Source organism: Leptonychotes weddellii, chromosome 8, assembly GCF_054177405.1.
Source record: "Leptonychotes weddellii isolate Sample4059 chromosome 8, ASM5417740v2, whole genome shotgun sequence".
In the NCBI taxonomy this organism is placed as follows: Eukaryota; Metazoa; Chordata; class Mammalia; order Carnivora; family Phocidae; genus Leptonychotes; species Leptonychotes weddellii.
The window spans coordinates 67,219,111-67,244,582 of NC_138376.1; the positions used below are offsets into that span (position 1 = coordinate 67,219,111).

Sequence of the window (25,472 nt, forward strand, 5' to 3'; positions counted from 1 at the left end):
AGTATATGTTTAACTTGTTAAGAAACCACCAACTGTTTCCAAAGTGTTTTTACCATTTTACATTCCAATCAGCAATCCCCGAGGGTTCCAGTTTCTTGATGTCCTCTGTCTACATTTGGTATTGTCATCTTTTGGATCAGGGCTGTTCCAGTGGGTATGTAGTAATATCTCCTTATAATTTTCAAGTGCATTTCCCTAATGACTAATGACGTTGAGTATCTCTTCATGTCCTGAAGGTTTTTTATTAGGAAAAATATTTGAAATGATAGAATTTTGAGTGGGAAATCTGAAAACCAAAAAACTATGACTTGAGGCACATGTCTAAATATTCTTCGCTAGGGTTTATAGGACAGTGTTTCTCATTGCAAACTGCTTGCAGAATCACCCAAAGTATTTGTTTAAGATGCACATTCTCCCTGGCCTGCAGAATTGATGCCCATGGAGGGGTTCCAAAACCCACATTTTTTTTTTTTTTGCGGTTTTATACCTTTATTTGACAAACAGCAATTAGTTCTCATCCACATTAAGTGTCTGTAGATTTTTGAAAGTGGTGACAGGTACATAGGTAACCAGTGTGTAGAGCTTGTTTGGTGAATCTTCATCCTTGTTACGTTTTCTGGACAACCGCACATGGATACAGTATGGAACATTCCTTATTCCTTTGGCCCAGACAGCTTTGTTGAGCCTGGTGTCAATGCGCACATCTGGAGTTCCCATCTCCTTCATGGCAAATTTCCGGATCTCTTTGAGTGCCCAAGGGGCACGCTTCTTGAAACCAACTCCATGGATGCGCTTGTGAATGTTGATGGTGTATTCTCTGGTCACTACCTTGTTGATGGCAGAACGGCTCTTCTTCTTCTCACCACCCTTTTTCGCGGGAGCCATTCCTCTGGGCCCTGATTGGAAAGGCCCAAAACCCACATTTTTAACTGCCTTTCCCTGGTTGATTCTCATGCACACGGGAGTTTGAGAGCCAGCACCCTAAACCCAAGGCACTTATGCTCACCTGGTGACCATGTAAGCATGGACTGCAGGTCCAGAGTCACCACTACTAGGTGAGGGCCCTAAGAAACAAGAAGCCTGTGGGAGAACTTTGCCCCAAGCATCATGAACTCAGTGTGTAAACCTTCAGGAAAACCATCTTTCTGACTCTAGATTTCTTCTTCTGGACATGGAAAAATTAAAACTCATCAGACACAATGTACATAATCATTGTGTGTTGTTAGAATCGCAAGAACCTGGTTCTCACCTCCTTCATAAGGTAGATGAACACAGACCCAAGAATGTCCGTAGAATTAAGTGCACTGAGCTCAAACATGAGAACCCCGTCTCAACCAACCCCACGAAAACATTAGGCATTTTCGATAAGGAAAGCTCTTTTTTAGTATGGTTTCCAGAAAGAAGGCTTTAGCTTTGTCATCAGGTCAAAGAAAAACTCATTAGTGAATGGCTTCTGTCCTTTGCTCAGGATTGAGTCTGGTGGTCCAGGATGGATGAAGTGTCCTAATCAATGTCACCAGTTCCTCAGATACTTACCTTTGAAGGCAGACCGACCTAAGGGATTTAAAAACTCTCTTAGACTTGGGGTTCATTGTCATCAACGGGTCATGCTGTATGCATACGTGTGTAAGCACTAGGGCTGTTACCCAAAAAAATAAGAAGAGCCTTGGCTCTTCTTTGGCAGACTATTCCAGTTTAAAAGGACGGGTTTAGGACTCAAAGGGACACATTCTTTGTACACCATGATAATGGCTCAAAGCAGAAAATGTTAATGAATCTGGTAGGAAAGGGTTCAAAGAGCTTAGAGTGGAGGTGGGGCTGACGGCCTGGAATTTTACCAAGGAACTGCTTTTCTTTCCATAAAGGAGAGGCTAAAAAGGGAATCTTCCCATTCGTTCTTCAAACTAGTTTTAAATATATTAGGAAAAATATATATACACACAACAAACCTCCCACCCAGACACCCTCCCACTGGCTGGTGATTCTATTTGAATGGTCCGTGGGTGGCATCCTAGGCAGCCCATATCTCATTGTGCTACTCTCTGCACCTCCAGGGACATTCCCAGTCCGCACATCTGATGGCAGGACCGCCTCTCCCCGCGCTCTCTGTGGGACCCTTTCCCTCCAAATGGCTACTGAGAGGCTTTGTGAAGTAGAATTGCCTTGTAGGAACCTAGAAATGAAAACATTTTTGGAATCACTCTGCACAAATTACTTGGCACTGCAAATTGGAAGAATTAGCCAACCTTTGTGACGAAGGAATGCTGAACATGAAACAACTTGAGAATGGAATAAAAATGGACCTATTATTCTTTGACTCAATTAAAGTGCACATAATCTATTCAATATGCGTTTGCCAAGCCATATATTTATCTGTGCTGTTGGAGAGGGCGCGGCTACTCCAAAGCAAGACCCATTCATGCCAGCCCTGCCCCTCACCAACCTTGGAATGAAAGGAACAAGCAGTTCTTTGAATGGAGGAGAACTAACTCAGTTGCACAATATCTAGCACACAAGTAAAACCACGCCAATAACACTGGGTTATTTTTTGTAATGGTCACAGATTTTTACAGAAATCAGTGACAGAGGAATGGATCATCTGAAATAATGCGATTTAGCGATGTGACTTTCTTTCCCTTTAGATAAGTCAAAATTATGGACATACTGTTCCCTGTATTTGTCCAGATGGTAAACTAGAGACGTTGGTTGGAAGTGAGCTTTAAAATTGGCACAAAGTTAAAATTTCTGTCCTCCTAAAACAAAAATATCAAGTGGCCTGGTAATAATTTCACATTTTCAAAAGGCTATGAAATCTTTTTCTAGCTTATCTATCCATATCATTTTTAAAATGTGATCTGTATAGTTATCATTAACGTTCATCCTCTGGGGAATGAGTAACCAGTGACTTCAGGCTGCCACAAGAACTTAATGGGACTATAAAGATGCCGTTTGTCTCGCTCTTTCCATGCAGGTCGGGGGAACCCTTCTCTTCCAACTCCTTGTCAGCTTGGCCCGAAATCACTCCATGTCAAGTGTGTGCAGAAAATAGTGCATAGTTATGTCCTCGCCCTACAGCTCTCATTCACCAGAGACTTCTTTTAGGTATTATTTTCTTCTGTCTCTTCTTTCTCTCTCTCTCTGCCTCTCTGCATTTGTTTTTCCTTTGAGAGTCATATTTGCTGTAACACAAATACTTGCTTTTATTCCTCAAACTTTTCTGATTCTTAGAATATTCAGGTTGGCAGTGTCTTGACATTCATGTATACAAAGTTTCTTCTCTTTCAACTTTGAGTGTCTTCCATGTTAGGACTCTTCTTTGGGGGGAGTGGTAAGTTTTACATTTTGAAATAATTTCAGAATTTCTGAAAAGTTGCGAGAATAGTGCAAAGAATTCCCATGTACCATTCACCCAGATTCTCCAGTGGTTACCATGTTCACACATGTGCTCTATCATTTTCTCTCCACGCGTATACACATTTCTTAGTTTTTGTCTGAACCGTTTGAGAGTAAGTTGCAACATGACGCCCCTTTACTCCTACAGACTTCAGTGTGTATCTTACTCCGAAAAGTATTGCACTTCAATGCTGAAAAAAGAAAAAGCAGATAAGCAAAAAGAAGGAAATTAAAATCCATCTGGATTCTTTCTACCCAGAAATAAGCGTTTTGCTGTATATTCTTCCAGTTATTTTCTATGCATATATTCAAATTTCTTACAGAAATGTGACATTATGTGTACAATTCTAAGCCCTGCTTTTAGAGCTCCATAGCACAGAGCTCTGGTCCTGGAGTCAGCCTGGGTTCAAATCCCTTGAATACAGATAATGCTATCTGTATTCACTTCCTGTGGCTGCCATAACCAATGACCACAACCTGGGTGGCTTAAAAGAGCAGAAATTTATTGTCTCTTAGTTCAGAAGTCCAGAAGTCTAAAATCAAAGTGTCAGCAAGGTTGGTTCCTTCTGGAGCTCTGAGGGAGAATCTGTTGCCTCCCTCTCTCTCCTAGCTTCTGGTGGCTGCCAAGCAACCCTTGGCCTTCCTCAGCTTGTAGATGCAGGACTCCAATCTCTGCCTCCGTCCTCATGTAGACTTCTACCCTGTGTCTCTACGTGTCTCAAACTGCTCTCTCCTTTCTCATATAAGGATACCAGTCATTGATGAAGCCAGGATGACTTCATCTTGAGATCCCTAATTACTTACCTCTGCAAAAATCCCATTTCTAAATAAGGTCACCTTCTGAGGTTCCGAATGAACATGAATTGCTGGGGGCCACTATTTATCTCATTATATGAGCACCATGTTCATGGATAAGGACTTTTACCTTTCTACGTGTAAGTTCCTGAGTGTTTTAAGGATTAAATGTAATAACACACATAAAGCAATTAGCACCACACCTAGAACATAGTAAGCATTCAATAAATGCTAGCTATTCATTATGGCAATAACATGGCTATAACATATTCAATCAATAACCTATTTGCTATTTAGATTTTTCCAGTTTTGTGTTATGAAAAGCTCCTCATAAATATCCCTATGACTTTATTTTTGTAACATTTTTACATATTTATGATTATTTCCTTAGCATAAATTCATAGGCATAGGTCACAAAATTCTAAGGCTTTTGATTTAATAATTCCTTTCTTGGACCACATGGTTTTATGACTGACTTGCGTTGTCCATTTTGGGAAATCATCTTTTACACAGCAGTCTGGAAAGCTAAATTACCATTCCTGGAAATACACACTATGCTGAAGTTCTGAAAATGTTGGTGCCTGTTCCCTGGGTGATTCTTCTCCCCTGGGGGCACAGCATGGCCTAGGAAAGAGACGCACAGCAGGATAGGTCACTGGGGGCCGAGGAGGGGCGGGGCATGAGAGGTACCAAATCTGAAGCAAAGCCACTGGATTCTGCAAAGCAGTTTTGAACACTCCAGTAGACGGTAAACCACAACAACCGTGGCAGGAAAACAGCCCACCACAAATAAAAGCCGAAAGCTCCAGATGACACTCTGGTGTTCACGTCTTAATAAGAAATTGCTCAGCAGTTCAAACCTCCGGGTTCAAAGCCCTCACCACATGTGGAGGATCCTGAGAGGCCATCTTTCCGGGGTAACCCTCAGGCCACAGGTGACTCCAGGCCCACTTGTCAGTCCCCCTCCCTCTTCCTCCTAGGCATGGAGGTAAGGTGGGGTGAGCAGAGAAAGGATGGGGCCTTATGCCGTGTTTCCTGAGGCAGCTGGAGGTCTTTGGTTTCCAGTTTTAATTACGCTCTTCCCTGGGTCAGAACACAGCTTCCTACAAGTGCACCTGCAAACCAGGTCAGACAACACTGAGACACCGGCATTTGACAGTTTCCTCTTAGAGCAAACGCACAAACCTTTAGTCAGCTTCTTTTGCCCACAGTTAGAAAATATTACCAGTGCAGGTGACCACAAATGGTATTTAAAAACATCTTGACAGTTTGGTGGGGGGGGCACAAAACAGAGCAGCACTCCCCCCACACATACACACATACACGCCCGGCTTTACTCCACCTCCCACACAAAACTACTTTTCTTTTGATTGACACTCTTTTGTAAAATAATGTTTGAAATAGTTCTAAAGTCACGAATTTGGAGGTGAGTGGGTCTATCTGAAAAATCTATATTTAGCTTTGCAATGCGCTTGTGAAAACTTGTTTTTATTTTGATTGTTGTGGGTTCACACCTCTGGAGTTTCGTTTTGACTTTTCGGGTTAAATGAGTTTCAAAATGAAACTCCTCCAATTGTCAAATTTTCCCCCAAGTTTTAATTTAAAAACTGGAGGCTTTCTTATTCCATAGATTCTGATTACTAGTCTTTCTCCAGAATTCCTCTCCTCTCCTGGTAGCAAGCTAGTCGACTATATCCCTCCTGCTGCGTGTTTAATGCCTTCTTTTTTCTTAATGCCTTGGGAAATAATGAGCAGAGGCCAAGGGAAAGCCCTTGGTTGAAGTGTCAAAAGAGCTGAGCTCATATTCTTTTTTTTTTTTTTTAAGATTTTATTTTTAAGTAATGTCTACACCCAATGTGGGGCTCAAACTTATAACCCCGAGATCAAGAGTTGCATGTTCTACTGACTGAGCCAGCTAGCTGGGCACCCCTTGAGCTCATATTCTTGATCCTGGGTGGCAAAGTAAACTTGATCAGACCCAAGCCTCAGTTTCCCCCTGGAGAAATGGGGTGCAAATAAGATCTCCTCTCTATTTTTTAAGGGTGCCGTGACCAGAAAACCAAGTTGAACTTGATTGTCTATTAAGGAATAATATTCCTTCTATGTGAAAGTTGTTGTCCTTATAGGGAGGGATTCATCCACCAAATGGTTTTATAAGCATTTCAAGCTTCAGGACTTGACACGGAAGTTCCAGAGTGAATTCCTGCTGCCCAAGAAAGGTACAGCCTCAGAGAGATCCTCTGATTAGCAAAGAGAAGAATGAATTTTTAAGCCAATCTAAAGAGTTAATAAGGTGAATGAGCTAATCAACACTCTCTACTTCCCTCTATTATCACAATTTATTAGGATTACTTTTTTAATAACTGTTAAGCATCCTGCAAAATGTTTAATAAGCTACAGCTATATTCAGCTTGTATTCATTTCCCATTGTTGCTGTAACAAAGGACCATAAACTGAGTGGCTTTAAGCACAATGCAAATTTATTATCTTATTGTTTGGGAGGTCAGAAGTCCGAAATCAGTTTCACTGGGGCAATTGCAAGGTGTCCTAGGGCTGTGTGCCTCCCGGAGGCCCCCGGGGGGAGAATCTGTTTCCTGCCTTTTCCAGCTTCGAAAGACCGCCAGTTTTCCTCGGCTTGTGGCCCTGCATTACTGTGACCTCTCATAAGAACCCTTATGATTACACTGGACCCAACTGGATAATTCAGAATGACCTCCCCATCTTAAGATCCTTAACTTTGTCACTTCTCCTGAGTCCCTTCTGCCAACAACACACTCACAGCTTCCATGGGTCAGGATGAAGACAGCTTTGGTGGACCCATCGTGTGGCCTGCCACATGCTACAAAGGCAGGAACCCCATCTCCCCTGCTCCGTCTTGACCGCAGTACCTAACACACACCTACATCACAGCAGGCACTGAATATATATACATGGAACGAATGGGAGAAACAGATGATGCCTGCTGGTAGATGCTCAACGAACACCTAGCGTGAGCCAGACCCAAGGGGCGCAGAGCTGTCTTGGAGCACACAGCCCGGAAGGCAGACAGTCGAGGAGGAAACTGAAAGGAGCAAAAGTCGGCCCTAGGTGTCCAGAGCCCAGAGGACCAAGGGCACGGTAACAATTCTGTGTGTATCCTCGCAGTTTCCCCTTTGAGCTATTGGCTGCAGTCTTCTCTAAGAAGTCTTTGAACACATTCCCCTTGGCAACAGTGATTAATTATATTCAGATTTATTTCTTTATTTCTAGCCCCCCTCCTCCCCATCCCCCCAGGTACTCTTCTGATGTGCTAAGAATTTCTACTGAGAATTAGGAAGAGATTCCATGTCGAGGCTCTGCAGACCCTCCCATCCCCATCCACGCGCCCCGCTCAGGGAAAGCTCAGGTGGCTTAAGGGGGTTCTGAAGTGTAGCTCAGAAGCACAGAACAGGTTAAATGGGTTTCCCGAGCCAGCCCGGGAACCTAAGCCCTGTAGCTTATTGGTTTTATGTGTAAATGTATTTCAAATTTCAAATAGAGCCGACATACACGTGACGCTTCGGAGTCCACCTGTTAGCAAGTTACAGACTGCCTGCTTGTGCACTGGTGTCCGGAACCTGAATTTCCAGGACTCATTTCAGGACAACTCAGCTGAGTTACAGAGCACCATACAGTTGTGCAGATGTAGGCCTTCGAAGAGTCCAATAGTCATCACCTGTGTGACTTAGACTTGGGGCTTTTTGCATTTCTCCCATTTTCCCCTTCTCTGTCTCTGTCTCTCTCTCTCTTGCAGTCTGAAAGGGAGTCCACTTTGTCTAGTGGATAAGCAGCAAGCTCAGAGGAGGAGGTCAATGGGAGGCTGAGGATAGAGAGCTCCAGAGGCTGCAGGTGGCTATGGAGGACACGAGTGGGATACACCAGCTGCTAGAGGACAGGCCAGGTCCAAATGCAGGTCACTCAAAAGATGAAGACTGTCTGATATTTGCAAACCCACATCCCCCCTGCCCTAAGGACACTGGGCTCTTGCAGAAATACATATTTACCCATTTTTGAAAGGTTGATGGGTCTTCCCAGAGTTTGAAGGGATGTCTCTGTTGTTCAAAAGATATGAGTTAAATTGTGAACACATTTGGTTCAAGTTTAGTCTTGCAAACTTTTCCTCTACAACTTCTCATAGGCAGTCCTATTAGCTGATAGCACTCCGGAGCACAAACGTTTCTGTGCTGCTACCCTTTCGGTGGTGGATGTTGGAAAAAATACAGAGTGCTAATCCCACACACCTGCTTTCAGTTCTGCCCACATGGGTTTGGAGTAGGAGGTCTGTTCACTCCGAATATTTCTACACGGTTTTCAAAACCTGCATTTTTCCATGCTAACACATCTCTGCTTGTCGGCACCTACTTGAACACACACACACACACACACACCCCCATGTGTTCACATGCCTACCATTTATGTTCAGAGAGGAGTCTGTGAGTGTGTGCTAGGATGACCACTAGATGGCAGTATATGAAACACTCCCAGTGTGCTCAGGGGAAGGAAGTTTGAGGACTACCCAGAGCTGGGGTTCCCAGATTTTAATCTGTAAAATTTTTTAAAGAGAAAAAGAAAAGGGGAGCCCTGCTTAGGGCTTAAGATACAAATAAACTTCCACTGTTTCCTAAGGGAAACATTTTAACCACAAATAGGAAAGACAGAATCTAAACATTAGGGATCGTCCTCTAAATCTAATAAATGTAGCTCTATGGAAAACTGGCCACATTATCCTTTTGTTTTCATTTTGATGCCAACCAAGAAAAGGGTCATCATGAACAAACATTTGGGAAATAAACCTTGAGGAAGATTTGCAATTCCAGGATTGTTTCCATGAGTGAAATCAAGATCCTTGGGTTCTCACTATCTCATCTCCAAATTGACCCTAAGACCTAAGGATTTCCATCCAGAGGCACAAAAGAGAAGCGGTGATTGCCACTTGATCAAACCGGATTTGCTAAAACTAAGAAGCGTATGTCCAGGGGCGCTTGGGTGGCTCAGCTGGTTAAGCGTCGGCCTTTGGCTCAAGTCATGATCTCAGGGTCCTGGGATCAAGCCCCACATCAGGCTGGTTCAGCGGGCAGTCTGCTTCTCTCTCTACCTCTTCCTCTGCCCCTCCCCCTGCTCATGCTCTCTCTCTCTCTCACACACACAAAAAGCGAAAGTGTGTGCCCGGATGAGTACATAGGAATAACCACACATATGCTGGCTGTGTTGCTGAGCCACCTGCCTGATCGTCTGGACTGCCTCGGTCTTCCTTTGCTTGTCAGAATCAAAATGGATCACTGCTAAGCCTCCCCGGCCTTTGGGGCGAGCCCACCTGCATGAACCTCTGCTGAGACAGGACTGCAGGAACTGACTCCATGCCTGTAGCCCTGGTCCAGGCCCTCCATCTTGGCATCTTGCTCTTACTCACCAAAACATTCTGCAATAGAATTTGAGGCGCTATGGCATGCCCCCTTTCTGTGGCAGAGGCCGGGTGAGACACCATGCACTGCTAAAGGATGTCTCACAACTATCTTGAGATAAAGTACAGGCTTTCAATCAGGGAGACCTGGACTCTAATTCTAGGGTGTGGGCAAATAGTTTCAACTCCACCCCTCAGTGTCCTGGAGATCAGGGTAGTAAGAGTGTACACCTCTCAGTCACAGAGTAAGTGAGGTGATCTACGTTAAGTGCGTAATGGAGTACTCACTGTGTGCTCCATATGCATTAACAAGTATTAATCATATAATTAATTTTAGTGCTGGGTGCTCCTTTCTAGGACCAGACAGCCTGGTTCACCCCAAAAGATGCCCTTCGTTGCCATGTGAGTGCTACACACAATGTTCCGGAAGAAATTTGCTCCCTGTAAATTGCGACCTCTCAGTCTCTGATTTCCTTTGAACGGTGCTTCCTCCGTAGCTGGTCACATCACCCAAAGTGACTGGGACGTTAAGCAGCCTGAGGATCTGGTTCTGCAGCACAGTGCAGGAGACCTGGGATATCTCCTTCTAGGATTCCAGGCAGCCCTGCTTACTCCCAGGGATGGCAACTACTTGGTATTCGAAGGGTGGGGAGTCCAGTTAAGCTCTTCCCTTATTCACTGTACTTAATTCAGTAGAAAGTCCCATTGCTGGTATCTCCCCCAGCAAAACTATGCAGCCTCTGGTAAGGTTGGAGAACTCAGAGAAAACTCCAGATAACCAAACACACTGAAACTGATACCACGACACTGGAGTTGTGGGTTGACTAAGCCCAGCCTGATTAGGAAACTCCTCACTTGTCATTGCCACAGAGAGTGGATGGTAAGGCCTCCCTGGAAGGCTTGCTTGTACTGCCACCTAGTGGTTACAAGAAGTTAGACCAGGTCTGGGGAGGATTCCGGACCCGACAGTCAGACCCAGCTGTGCAGTTACTACAAAGAGCCAGTATCTTCCTCATGGAAATTTTGTAAGATGAACATTTTATTCACAGCTTTGCAAGTTAATCCCCGGTTTAATTTAATCCCATCATCCCCCCAAAGCATTGAAACACTGAGATTCAAGGTAGAGCCAAAAGACCAGCCTGGGAGTCATTTGAGTTCATTTGAGTCACTAGCTCCTTTGGACAAGTGTCTTAAACCTTCCATTTTCTCTTAGGAAAGTGGAAGTTAACAACAGCAGGGTTTAGGTGGCTGTGAGGCTCAAGTGTGAAGCCCCTTTATAAATTGCATGATGTTCTCCTCTAACATTGGGCTCCCCCATTTCACCTGTATTCTGCCTCTCCAAGCCCCGATGCCCACATCCACCCTTCAGTAAAACCAACCAGCCAATCTCTTCTTCTTCCCCAGGAAGTGGAGACCCCCCTCCCTTGATAGTGCTGAAAATAAAAAATAAAAACCAAATAAAAAGTGGGAAAGATCCAACCCAAGATGTGCTCATGGAGAGAGTTCATAATAAAAAGAGTCAGTGGATACCCCTGCCATTCACAGTCACCCATTTACCAGGATAAAACTTCATTTAAAGGGCAATACACACCCTTGAGGTGGGTTGACAGCAGACAGAACATACAGAGTTTATGCCGAATGGTGGCCCCTGCAGGTGGAGACCAAGGGCTCTGCTTGTCTTCCCCAGCCTCAGCCCTGGCCCTGGGCATTCCTGTGTGACCTGGGTGGAGACATCCTCAGAACAACTTCCTGCCTGGGTCAGCCCCTCTTTGATCTCTGAAATCTTCCCAGGATTCTGCAAAGCTCTCCTAAGCTCAGTCCCCTGCCTCTCATTTTCCGTGGGGCTGGCTGTGGTTGTGAGTGGGTCCTGTGCCCCAGCTGACCTCCAGGCAGAGGTCTCCCAAATTGCTTCATTGTGCATGCCTATCTGTAAAATCATTTTAAGCATATGCCTAACTACAAATATTTGTGTGTGTGTGTGTATCATGTATATTATAGAACATTTGCAAAAATAGGTAACCTAAAAGGGTGAGAAATTAATACATAATGTATCATCACCCTTATGCCCTAGACTGAATACAGCCCCTTTTGGGCACCACAGGTCTGGGTGGGTCTGGCCCCTTTCTCTGGCTGTAAGAGCTGTAGTCCAGGCATAGGGAGGTTATATCTCAAGAGCTGGCTTAGATAAGAGAAGTTGAGCATACAAAGCAGATCCTTTCCTGAAGCCGCCACATAAACTCAAATTGAGGGGGACATTTGCCAGGAAAATTATCAAGGTTTGGGGAGGAACCACAATTCTAAAATACACCTGCCTCAGGGTGTCTCAGAAGAGTGTGGCCATACATGATGGAGAATCCCGGACACAGGCCACTAACCTTCTTGCCCTGTGTCACAGGATTTCCTGATTCTCCTGAAAGGACTCTTGTCATGATTTGCTTAAGTACAGATGAACAGCTCTACAGCATCTACTGGATACAAGCACTAATGGTTCATTTACATACACTGTATCATTTAATACCCAAAGCAATCCTGAGAGGTAAGTGAGCACCCCTTTGCATAAGGAAGCTGAGGCTGGGAGAGCTGACGTAATGCCCTCAAGGGCACGTATCCCATTAGAGGTAGGGGTTGCCTATTTCTAAATCCCCAGACTCATGGTACAAATTCAGAATAGTCAAATTGGATAATAATATTAATATAAAATCAGTTAACATTTATGGATTGCTTTTATAAAACTGTTGCATTTGTTCCTCACAAAAGCATTATGAGTTGATTCTATTATTTAAAAAGAAAACTCAAGCTTAGTGAGGTCATTTGTTCGGAGTTGCCAGTTCTATAAAATTGCGACAATGTGACGTCCGAGCTCAAAGCTGGAAACTGTAACCTTTATTTACTTCCTTCCCCAAGTCAGTTTGCCTCTGCTGACTGGGAGATGGGAATGCTGGACCCAACGTGCAGCATTCAGAGCTTGCTGAAAAGTTTCTCCCACCCCTGAATATTGCCTGTACTGGGAAGGGTTTACTGGAAGGGGTTTCTATTAAATAGATTTAGTCTGATTCGTAGAAGGCAGGGCAAAGCCAGGACTTTAGAGTCCATGTGAATCTCTGAACTTGTTTTCTTGCTGTTAAAGGTGGGGACTGGACAAAATACTCTCCAAGAGCCCCTTTACCCCTGATTATTATGGTTCTAGAAGATGGAAAATGGACATTTTTATCTGGAGAAGGGAAAGGTCTGAGAACAGTACCCACCGACTGTGTTCTCCAACTTCTAAGCACATGCTGTTTGTTCTTTTTTAATTTAACTGTCATTTAAAAAAAAAATCAGTCCTTCATTTAATTCCTGAATTTCAGGGAAATATTCTTTATCTCTGGACACTTGTTGGTTTCAGAATGTGGGACTGTTCCCTTGTATTAGCTACCTTAAGATATCAAACAATATTCACATGGCCTTGTCCTCTGTGGGTGGTTTCTCTTCAATTCAGTGACAATTAAGCCAGAGTTTTACTCTAGAACATGCTGAGTCCCCAAAACATAAAATTTGGGAGGTGTATTGAAGTAATAGGTTCAAAAATCCTTCCTAAGAGTTAATAGTCTGTAAACATACTTTTAGCTAATTTTTAAAACTTATCAAGTGTTGCATATGCTCACAAGGGAATATTTACAAATATAAAAATCAAAGCTGGTTTATAAACTTCCCGTGATAGTCTGCTGCCTCTAACCTGTAGCACAGGACAGTGAATTTGCACTCATCCCCTAGACTGCACCTGCCTGCAGGTTGGAGGCCACATGTCCCACATCTTATATATGAGACTGAGTAATGACTTTCAATCCATTGTGAAAACATAGGCCAGACATAGGTTAAAAGTTTTGTTTTGTTTTGTTGAGTAGCTGTAGAGCTGAACCATAGGAGTGTAGGATTAGAACTGGGTCTAATCTCCAGCACTTTTTGATCCTGGGCACCTCACTGAGCATCAGTATCCTCATCTGTGAAATGGGACAACGGTAAGGATTCCTTGTCAGGATAGTTGAGGAGATCAAGTGAGGTAATATTTAAGACAATGTGCAAATTAGAGAGCTCCACACAGGTGTTAATTAGTCATTATCTTCATTGCTGGTCCCTCATTTGGCACCTTTTTTCACAGCAATTACGGTACTGAATTCTGTGTAGCCACCATTACCTTAGGTTTACCAGATGTACGTGTTTCCCCCCCTTGATTTATTGTGTTTAAACAATTGATGGATCTACCTAATACCCTTATTTGAAGATGATGTAGTCACAGTCTATGTGGTTTTTGTGAGCCAGCAAAGAATAGTTTAATGGTTCAATTAGCTCCTTGAGGAGATACATGGTGCTTGAGATATGCCAAATAAGCAGCATGCAACCTCTGTGGGGAGAAAAGAAGTCAGCCGACTTCTTGTGAAGATACAGCTTCCTGCAGAGCCAGATGTAGTTCGCATTTTCCTCTTGCTTTTTCCCAATAGCAGTGCTCAGGGGGGATAAACTTTACTTAACCTAATTAATTTTAATCACAGCTTTCAAATCTCATACTGTGAAAAGAATTACAAATTGGAATACATTAATAGAAGCCATAGTTTATGCTGTAAGCTAATCATGAAATGTGCATTTACATTTTCTGCATGAGTTTGCAATTACCATTAAAATAAAATTCCGTTATGTCCTTTTAAATTACCAAAATGTGAAGAGCAGGTTGAGCCAGGCCCATTTTTGTGCTAAATTACTAGCAGAATGTCTAAATTTCCCAAGAATTAGACAGCCTCCTTCACTGGAGTTGCAGCAAGGAATGATTTCCAGTCGTCCGCTCCAAGCTATTTGTTTTTAAATAATAATCTTTTAGACTAATTGTGCAAATGTCTCACCTGCTTTAACAAGTGGTCCTTTGAGTTTAGTACAGAGGAGAAATTATATATCTAGATTTAGAAATATATGTGTGCCTGTATGCATACATCCATGTATCTATATACCTGTAGGTGCGTTTAGATTTATACATGGAATTTTGCTTTTAGGTTCCACATAGACTTTCATTGTATGGAGGTGTGTATGCAAGTAAATGCTTCCTGCTTCCTCAAAGGATTTGAGGCAGTTTAGAGGAAACACAGAGGGTAGAGTAATAAGATTTTAATAAAGAGTAAGTTCCCAAATTAGAATAGAATGGCAAGACACCTGCGGAGTAATGTCATTGCTTCTATGCGTGGAGGGCTCCATGGGGTTTTTTAGCTCCTTTCACATACTTCATCTCACTTGGTCCTGCGGTAGGCAGCACAGCGGGGATTGGCTCCACCTGTGAGGAGACTGAGTATGGCAGTGAGGAGCAGAGTGGGTCTTTCAACTCCAGGCTGAGGCTCTTTCTATAGGAAGGCTCCTGGCATCTAGAAACAGAGTTTTTGAACTGTGCGATCGAGGAGGAACAAGCGGGCATAAGCAGTGCCCACGTGTCCACAGTATCCTGCTATCCTCATGTTAGTGATACACAGTGTGGTGAGCGCATGCTCCTCCACAGTACTTTAAGAAGCTTCAACTGGTTTGTTTGGTCACTTGGCTGGACTCATTTAGGCTTTGGCTTCCTGGGAATACTTTATATTGAATTATGCCTGGGAATGTTCCTAGTATCTCTTTGGCTGACATAGCACCCCATGACAACAACAATAATAGTAATAGCAGCTCCCAATGACTGATGGCTTACTACGTTCAAGACATTCTGTCATATTATATGGTCTTCCCATTTAGAGCTCTGTCTCCTTTCTTCTCAGATAAATATTCCATTTCTGCCAAAGTTTCTATTCAAGCTGGCTTTAAGATGCCTACCAACCAGTTTGTCTACCTGGGCATATGCCAAGACCATGAGGGCTCTTACCCCTGGCTGGTCTACATGGAGGCACATGACCTTCAGCACCAAGAAGGCCAGGACTCTTTTTCCAAGAGTGGTTCAGTTGCAGATACCAGGTCTTCAGATGCCAGCTTCTTCTGACCTGCTTCCTCCTGACCGAGTGCTTCCTCTATTCACGGCTGACATCGCTTGCTTTGGATTCAAATATATCAAGGGTCCCTACCCTAGCATACCTTAGGTGCAGGCACAGACCCTGGATCTCATTCATCATTATGAAGGACAGTGGACAGTGTGTGGTACCTGAAAGCCTTGGGCTTTCGGATCGTGCAGACCCGGGTGTGAACTGTGGCTCCACGGTGTGTCTTCTGGGAGGTTGCGTGATGCACTGAATTGCTCTGCACTTCAAGTTCCTCATTTGTTAGCAGGGATTTATAGTCTGCTTTGCGAAGGCTTTGGATGAAGATGAAATGTGACATCTGCGTAAAGCGTAAATTTGGTCGCGGGCACATAGGCAGTGCTAAGTACCTGGACTCTGAGGCTTTACCTGGGCCCTTGCCTGAGCTCCTGCTTCCTTTTTGTGCCCCTTAGTATCTTAATGCCTGTCACAGGAGGTATCTGGGCCCATTTTCATTGCATGTGCCAGCCCCATACCACCATTCCTACCTCCTTAGCTCCCACTTTCACCCTTCACTTCTAGGTTTGTGGAGCCAAACCCGAGGGCCTGGACTCCTGCTGGATGGGGCCCTGTGTCCCAGGTACATGGGGGATCCAAACATGGGCCTCTGGCAGACCCTGCACCACTGACTAGTGATTTGAGGGTCGTGAGTGCCCTATGGTCCGTCTAGGTTGCAGGTGATCGAGACTGTGACAACATGTGCATCAGATCTTGCTACTCAAAGTCTGCTCCATGGTCAGCAGCATCGGCATCACCTTGGAGCTTGTTAGAAATGCAGAGTCCTGGGCCCCTAAGTCAGAATCTGTATCTTAACAAGATCTCCAGTGATTCACATGGACATCGAGCCTTGAGAAGTCCTGGATTGGCCCCCAGAAGACGAGGGCCCCGCAAATCATTTCTACAGGAGAACTTGGGTTCTTCATTCCAGGGGTGAGCACTGGTTTCTACAAAGCCTCCAATAGGTGTGTTCAAAACAAGCATTAAAGTCAAATTTATCTGTGTAGGAGTCAGTTTTGTCTTCTTTCTAGGTTGTCTAAAGCAAACCTTTGAATCTCTTTCTCCAAGACCCACAAGTAATCCAGGAGGCTGCTAGCTTGCTTCAGATTAACTCGCTTGTCCCCACTGCCGTTCAGTCAAGTCTCCCAGGCCATACCTACTCCAGGCCTTTCCGATCATGGAAACACAATCACACATGCAAAGGCAGACACATATACACAGACGCAAACATGTACATGGGCATACATTACACACACACATGCACACACACACCAGGGGCCATGCCATTTCCTACTCCTGGACCTGAGCTTGTGTTGTCTCTTCTGCCTGGGATGCCTTCATGCCCTTGTTTGGCTGAATTTTAGTCTTCCTTTAAGTTTCATTTAAAGTGTCAGCTCGGGGCCGCCTAGCTGGCTCAGTCAATGGAGCATGCACCTCTTGGTCTCGGGGCTGTGAGTTCAAGCCCCACGTTGGGTGTAGAGATTACTTAAAAAAAAAAAAAAAAAATGATTGAATAGCTCAGCCAGCACCGCCATTTTGCTCTCACGAGGCCCTTTACACAAAGGCTGTGTGATGGCATCTCTATTACCACCACATGGCATGACAGTGTTCTGTTTATGGCTTGATCACGTCCTGGAAACAGTGAACCCAGTGAGCACAAGGACCAGGTCATATTTATTCCTCTTCGTGTCTCCAACACCTAACATAATGTCAGGCGCATTGTAGGGATGCCCTGAAAATGCTTATTGCATACGTGACGTGGTAAAAAGCTTAGATTGTTCTACTGGCTTGGCATTTTGTCCTTTGAAGTTTAATCAGAGTGAAATAAAATTACTGCAGACTCAAAGCGTTTGGGGAAAATTCTGTAAAACCTTGCAACCCAAGTGGAAAAAGCAGATCAAAGAGAAATTAGACGGCAATTTGTTAAAAAAAAATTCTGCAGTGGCATTTTAATTAGAGAATATTCTTCTTGTTGAAATTAAGAACTCCCAGGGAAATACTTGGAATGTTCGAGTATCCCTCCTCACACTTTTCCACCAGCCATTGCAGGCAGGACCTGCTGAGCAGCCATTGTGAGGGAAAGCTCCGTGGAGGACAGCACATAGCACAATCAGACACTCAGCACTGACACGGCGTTCTGCACTTGGCACGAAGAAGCCTTTCCCCCCTCTTCGTCCTGTGGGGAGAAGGTGGCAGAACTGACAGGACTTGATGGCTGAGAGAAGAAACTCTGAGCATAACTGAGGCGCTCCATGCACACAACTGGACTGTCAACAGGCAGGATTTGGCATTCTGGATCCTCCTTTTGTGTCAACCAGTCTTTCCCCCTACCTCAGAAGGTCATCCCTTTTGACAAACATTATACACCAAACCCGAAGGTTCTTTGTAAGGGGGCAGTCGGGACCGGATCAGTGTTTCCTAGACTTTGGGATGTCACAGAGAAGTAAAATTGTTGAAACTTAAGTGTAAGGATGACTAAGTTTAGAATTGCCAGATTTGTTTTGCTAACTAGAAATGCTAAGAACATCCATGATCAGAATTATGTCATAAAAGAAAATAAATGTTGACATTTAAATAAATGATCCCAGAAGAAAGCCCGGCTTTTAAAAAATGGAATACATTTAGCTTTATGAAACACTCACATTTTTATTATTTTTTCTCATTTCACAGCAGGCCAATGACAAGGAGTGATTGTTTGGAGCAGTGTTTGGGAGATAGATATGGGCTTTGCCAATCTTTAAATATGCTAGCTCCACGTATTTGTCGATATCCCAAAGCCAAGCTTTTGTAGCAGAAAAGTGAGTGCAAGCTTGCGTGCCGGCATCCCGCGCCCGGCCAGTCACTGGCCTGCTCCTTACGTAACTGTGGCCAGAGGCACTCATGCCATTACTTTTCCAGAGTCAGTGTGGTATGTCTCTGCTTTATGTTCATTAAAGAAGATCGAAGACTTGAAACTTTGGTGTGATTTTTCTAGGGAGTTTGAGGTAGGATTGGGCTAAGCAAAAGGTTTGAGCTGAGGACTTTATCCCGTGGTGTACCCACCTCTTATTTTTGCTTTGTCCACACTAGGAAAATAAAGAAGATAACTTAGTACTGGAATGTGAATTTGGGGGCTTAATGCTAAGGGAAAATAAAGAAGGAACACAAAACTCTGTGTACATTATAAGAAAACTATGGAGTGAAAAGACGAAAAATAATTACAGTGATTGGTTGAAGGTGGGGGATCGTGGATAAATTTTTCTGTCATGTTTTCCAAGTTTTGTTACTCTGTCTATATTACTTTCGGAATTTAAAAGTAATTTTGTAATTATAAATGAGAAAAATTGAAGAATTATATCTTTAGGGGCTTTTGGGGATGTCACTGAAATGCTGTAAAAGCAAGCTGCAAACTAATGAATGTGTCGTGGCAGACTGTATTTTCCAAAGATGGCCATAACACCGCTGTCCCTCCCACAGACTCCTCTTCCAAAGAATCTACCACTCCTCCCACTGAGCTCTTCCCCTTGAACCTGGCCAGATCTCTGTAACGGCCTCAACCAACTGCGTATAGCAGAAGGGATGCAATGTGACCTTTGAGGCTAGATTATAACAATGTCATATACTTCTGCTCTGCTTTCTTGGGATACCACCCCTTGAATTCAGCGGCCATGCTATGATGAAGTTCAAGGAAGCAGCCCATGTAGAGAGTCCAGACGTAGATGTCCTAGTTGACAGTCCAAATGAGGACCCAATATCAACTGCCAGACGTGTAAGTGAAGAAGCCTCCAGATGATCCAGTCTCCAGCCTTTGACTCTTTCCAGAGGCCTCAGACACCACGGAGAAGAGACAGCTGTCCCTTCTGTGCCTGGGTCAAATTCCTGATTCATAGAATCCCTAATTCTAAGCAAAATTAAATGACTGCTTTATATTATTAAGAGTTGGGGTTTGTTAGGGGCGCCTGGGTGCCTCAGACGTTGAGCATCTGCCTTCGGCTCAGGTCATGATCCCAGGGTCCTGAGATCGAGCCCCACATCAGGCTCCCTGCTCGGCGGGAAGCCTGCTTCTCCCTCTCCCACTCCCCCTGCTTGTGTTCCCTCTCTCGCTGTGTCTCTCTCTGTCAAATAAATAAATAAAATCTTTAAAAAAAAAAAAGAGTTGGGGTTTGTTATATGAGGAATATGTGTGTAATATCATTCTCTTTTAGTAAAAGTAAGCAATCAAGAGCAAAAATGAAATTCCTGTACATCTATCTCTCTGTATCGTAGACCTTTGAACAATGCAGGGGGTTAGGGGTGCCACCCCACCCACCACAGAGTTGAAAACCCATATATAATTTTTGACTCTCCCAAAACTTACCTACTTAACTACTAATTGCCTACTGATGACCAGAAACCTTACTGATAACATAAACAGTCGATTAACACATACTTTGTATGTTTTATAGATATTACATACTGTATTCTTATAAAAAATAAGTTAGAGAAAGGAAATGTTAAGAAAATCACAAGGAGGAGAAAATACATGCACAGTACTATACTGTATTGATAGAAAAAAATCCGCGTGTAAGTGAAACTGCACAGCTGAAACCTGTATTGTCCAAAGGTCTGCTATAGACACAAAAACACCCTTGTACAGAGACACGTAGCTTAAAAAAATTGTTGTGTTAAAATATACAAAACATAAAATTTACTATTTTAACCATTTTTTGAACTTTTAAAAATATAACTGACACATTTCCATCTTAACCATTTTTTTTTTTTTGAGATTTTATTTATTTGACAGAGAGAGACACAGCGAGAGAGGGAACACAAGCAGGGGGAGTGGGAGAGGGAGAAGCAGGCTTCCCGCGGAGCAGGGAGCCCGATGCGGGGCTCGATCCCAGGACCCTGGGATGATGACCTGAGCCGAAGGCAGCCGCCCAACCGACTGAGCCACCCAGGTGCCCCCATCTTAACCATTTTTAAGTGTACAAATATGCATATTGTTGTACAGTCATTACCACGATCCATCTCCAAAACTTTTTCCATCTTCCCAAAGGGAAGCTGTACCCCGTTAAAACTAACATCCCACCTCCCTCGGCCCCTAACAGCCACCCTTCTACTTTCTGTCTCTATGAATTTGACTATTTTAGGCACCTCATATAAATGGAATCATACAGTATTTGTCCTCTTATGACTGGCTTACATCACTTAGCATAATTTCTCATGAGTTCAACTGTACGGTAGCATGTGTTGGCATTTCCTTCCTTTTTAAGGGTGAATAATCTTCCATTGTATGTGTGTACCACATTTTGTTTATCCACTCATCTGTCAGTGGACACTTGGGTTGCTTCTACTTACTGTAAATAATGCCATTGTCATGTAACATACACACTTGTTGAGTCACTATGATATACACCTGAAACTAGGGTAACATTGTGTGTCAGCTACACTTCAATTAAAAAATAATAATGTGGTTGTAAATAACGTTGCTATGAACATAGGTGTGCAAATATATGTTCAAGTGCCTGTTTTCAATTCTTTGGGGTACATACCTGGAAGTGGAATTTGGGGATCATATGGTAATTGTTAATTTTCTGAGGAAGTATCATACTGTTTTTCATAGGCTGTACCATTTTACATTCCCACCAGCAGTGCAAAAGGGTTCCAATTTCTCCACATCTTCAACAATACTTATTATTTTGTAGTTTTATTCTTTATTATTTTATAAGAGCCATCCTAGTAGGTGTAAAGTGGTTTCTCATCATGGTATCTCATTTTCATTTTCCTAATTATTATTATTGTTGAGCATCTTTTCATGTGCTTACTTGTCCTTTGTATATTTTCTTTGGAGAAAGAGATATTTAAGTTCTTTGCCCATTTTTAAATTGGGTTATTTGGGTCTTTTGTTTGTATATAATCTTTTAAATGTATATATACACGAACAAGGCAGAGGCAGAAAAAAAATGGCCAACAGAGTGTTACCTCAAAGAGTGTGTGCTGGGAATGAGAAGACCAGGGAAAGTGAGATCTCTTTGCCTTTTATGTCACATATTGCCAGTTTTCACTTGTCACCAACATGTGTCACTAACTGAATAAAGCAAAAAATTTAAAGAAAATATCAATAAAATGTCATTTTCCTTAAGTATCTTAAAATACCTGACTTGAGGTTTTGTTTTGTTTTTTTTAATAGTACAGCCAAGAAAATGAAATAGTCTTGAGCTGACTGACCCTCCAAGCAAATTTCATAGGTAAAATTTCAATAATGAGAAGAAAACTTCATTGTTCTCCTTGAAGACCTTGGCCTGCCTTCCCCGACCCCCCCCGCCCCGCCCCGTCCCCTCCTCCCTTCTGGAAAGAGCTCAGACTAAGAGAGGAGCCTGTCTCTCTTTAAAGAGAGTATTTGTTTCCATGGTAACTTGCCTTATTCATCTTCAGAGTTGTAAAGTGGGAAATTCTATTACAGGCTTATCCAGGCAGTTGCTTTTGAAATGGTGTCTGATATTAGCTGTTTGTTTCATTCACCTTTGCTGTTCAGGAATCTTTTGAATTTGGTGATTCTGTTTCAATCAAATGGAGGAAGTAAAATAAAACAAAATGAAGCTGGTTATAATTGGTCTGATTGGGCCTGCTGTGCACTCTTGTGGGAAGCTGTCGTGGGCTGTTGGAGCCCCCCGGGTGACAGCGTGATGTGTGAGGCCCAGGCCCGCCTGGGCACCGATCCCCAGCAGCGGAGCCCAGCACACACAACAGCTTGGAGATGCCCTGCGAGGTCAGCTGAAGAGGAAACAGAAACTACCTCTGCTGTCAGAAATGACTTCTTATTAATGGATTTCATGTCTTATCTATGAGATTCTGATGTGGGCAGGTGGACTTATTACATCCCTGCTGTGAAAGCAACTGTAGTTCAAACAGGTGCAAATAAAGCAAGTAACCAAATTACTTGCGGCTGGTGATTTTCACTTCTCCGGTAGCATCCATGCTTGTAAAGCTTTATTTATTGACTCTTGGAATAGAAGGTTTTGAGAGTTTTTATTGACCACGGTGATTGGTATGCATGAAATCTATATGGTTTTTAATCTTTCTGAACCCTCAAACAAATGACATTTAAATCAATTTATATACGTAGAAAATCTCTCAAAAGCACCTCTTCTATTCAAGAAATTCAGCTACTTTATTTCATATGAAAGCAACTTCATGTGATTATACTGGAAAAATAACATTCTATGGGTTTTCTTTTTTTTTTAAAAAAAAAAAGCTAATTGCTAATCAACAGCTTACCTCCAACTTTCTTAGGCAAAATATTAGTATTTAAAAATATTTAGATTGGGATGATGAAAAAGTTCTGGAGATGGATGGTGGTAAGTTTGTATAACAATGCAAGTGTACTTAATGCTACTGAACTGTATGCTTAAAAATGGTAAAATGGTTAAAATGTAAATTTTGTGTTATGTATATTTTACCACAATGAAAATATTATTTAGAGTTTTCCAATTGGAAAATACAAAAGTTTCTGCAATTGCTGAAGAAACGCGTATTAAGCAAAACATAATTATCTGAGAGTCTTAGGCTCCTAGCTTTTCCCCCCAACTTTTTTGAGGTATAATTGAAAGATAAAAAATTGTGTATATTTAAGGTGTACAACTTGAGGTTTTGATACATGTGTGTATTGTGGTATGATCACCACAATCAAGCTAATTAACCCATCTACCACCACATAGTTGCCATCTGCTGGTGCTTTTTTTTTTTGGTGTGGTGAGAACTCTTAAGATCTACCCTCTTAGCAAATTTTAAGTACACAATACATATTAACTGTAGTCACCATGCTGTACATTAGATCTCCAGAACTTACTCATCTTATACCTGAAAGTTGTACCCTTTAACAAACCTCTCTTCATTTCCCCCATTTCCCCTAAGGCGCTGGCATCCACAATCCTACTTTCTGCTTCTATGAGTTTGACTATTTTATTTTTTATTTTATTTTATTTTTTTAAGATTTTATTTATTTATTTGACAGAGAGACACAGCGAGAGAGGGAACACAAGCAGGGGGAGTGGGAGAGGGAGAAGCAGGCTTCCCGTGGAGCAGGGAGACCGACGCGGGGCTCGATCCCAGGACCCTGAGATCATGACCTGAGCCAAAGGCAGATGCTCAACTGACTGAGCCATCCAGGCGCCCCGAGTTTGACTATTTTAGATTCCACATACAAGTGAGATCATGAAGTATTTGTCTATGTCTGGCTTATTTCACTTAGCAGAATGTCCTTCAGTTTCATCCATGTTGTTGCAAATGGCAGAATTTCCTTCTTTTTCAAGGCTGAATAATATTCTATTTTACACACACACACACACACACACACACCCCATTTTCTTTATCCATTCATTTGCCAATAGACATTTAGGTTGTTTCCATGCTTTGGTTACTGGGAATAATGATGCAATGAACATGTGAGTACAGATATCTTTTTGAGATTTGGGCTCCTATGAGGGCTCATCCTTAAACTCAGACTCCCAAGAAAATTCCAAATTTCACTTTCTTTCGTCATCTTCAGTTTTAAAGCATTTAAAATGCTTCCCTTTTCCCATGAAAGATGATAGAAGTACTATGTTCGGTAGCCCTTACCTCTAGAGATATTATTTCATTCCCAAGTCTTGCCTGGGAGGAGTTTGCTGTCTCACCAGGATAATCGAAGAACACAAATTATCCCAGAATCGCAAGGGATCTCTGTGGCCAACTCCTCTGTTGTCCTACCAAAGTAGGACAGTATCTCTGACAGGTATCTCTGACAGGTGGACATTGTTCGCCTGATTACTCCCACTGATGAGGAGCTCTCTACCTCCCAGGCTGCCCACTCCACCTTTGATCAGTCTCACTTTCTACACATTCAGCCAAGGGTTTGTCTTGGCCCTGTGTCAGGCACTGGAGACACCAAAGGGAACAACATGGACGTGGTCCTACTCTCATAAAGTTTACATTAGACTGTTCTGTCTTTTAGGCTGAAATCTTGCTCCTTCACCTTAAGCTCATTTGTTCTAATTATGCCTGCAGTCATAAAGAGGGCATGATGCCATTCGAGCGTGCCGGCCACGGGCAGCCCGGTGCCAAGAGCCTTGGTGGCTTCATTTCTTTCACTCTTCACAGGAATCCTATGAGGCAGAGACCATCACTGTCTCCATTTTACCACTGAAACAAAGACTTAAAAGGTTAAGTATCTTGCCTAAGATCATATAGTTAGTATCTGTTTCTCCATTCATATTCATTCATTCATTCATCACACAGTGGTTGAGGATCTACCGTGTAACCAACTGGCAATGGAGAAAAACTTGGTGGTGGCTGCCCTAAAGAACTCACAGACAAATGGGGGAAGACGTCAAGCAAGCAAACAGGTATAATGCAGTGTGCTGGGCTGTGCTCTGCACATGCAGTGATGACAAGTTGGAGGAGGGTCTCTCATCTGGTCTTTGGGTCTAGTCAGGCTCCTGATGAACGCAGCCAGCCCCTGCTTTCTGTCACACATCCATCACCTGTACCCTGAGTGATGTTTAAACTGTGAATCAGTTTTGTCACATTCATTCACTTCTTTGTGCAGCCAACCAATATTTTTGGGGACACAAGAGTAAATAAATCAGATACAGCCAGGACATTTACAGAGTTTGTAAGGTAGGTAAGAAAAAGAGAGAGATAAATAGGATCATTAAAAAAAAAAAAAAGCATACAGCCACTGTGGAAAACAGTTTGACAGTTTCTCAAAAAGTTAAGCATAAAATTACCATATGACTAGCAATTCCACTCCTAGGTATATACCTAAAAGAATTGAAAACAGGTACTCAAATACGAGTACACAACTGTTCAAGCAGCATTATTTACAAAAGCCAAAAGATAGAAACAACCCA

General features: G+C 42.9%; 1 long non-coding RNA gene and 1 pseudogene across 2 annotated transcripts in view; one reads left to right on the top strand and one right to left on the bottom strand.

Moving 5' to 3' along the window:
* The window catches only part of LOC115944989 (uncharacterized), a 169,180-nt gene extending 146,662 nt beyond the window's left edge, over nucleotides 1-22,518 (top strand). For both annotated transcript variants that reach the window (XR_014147806.1, XR_014147807.1), the window contains 2 exons: nucleotides 21,773-21,830; nucleotides 22,118-22,518. This is a non-coding gene — a long non-coding RNA (uncharacterized LOC115944989). The remainder of the gene's footprint in view (nucleotides 1-21,772; nucleotides 21,831-22,117) is intronic.
* LOC102738328 (large ribosomal subunit protein eL31 pseudogene) lies at nucleotides 508-885 on the bottom strand (annotated as a pseudogene).
* Nucleotides 22,519-25,472: the final 2,954 nt, after the last annotated feature.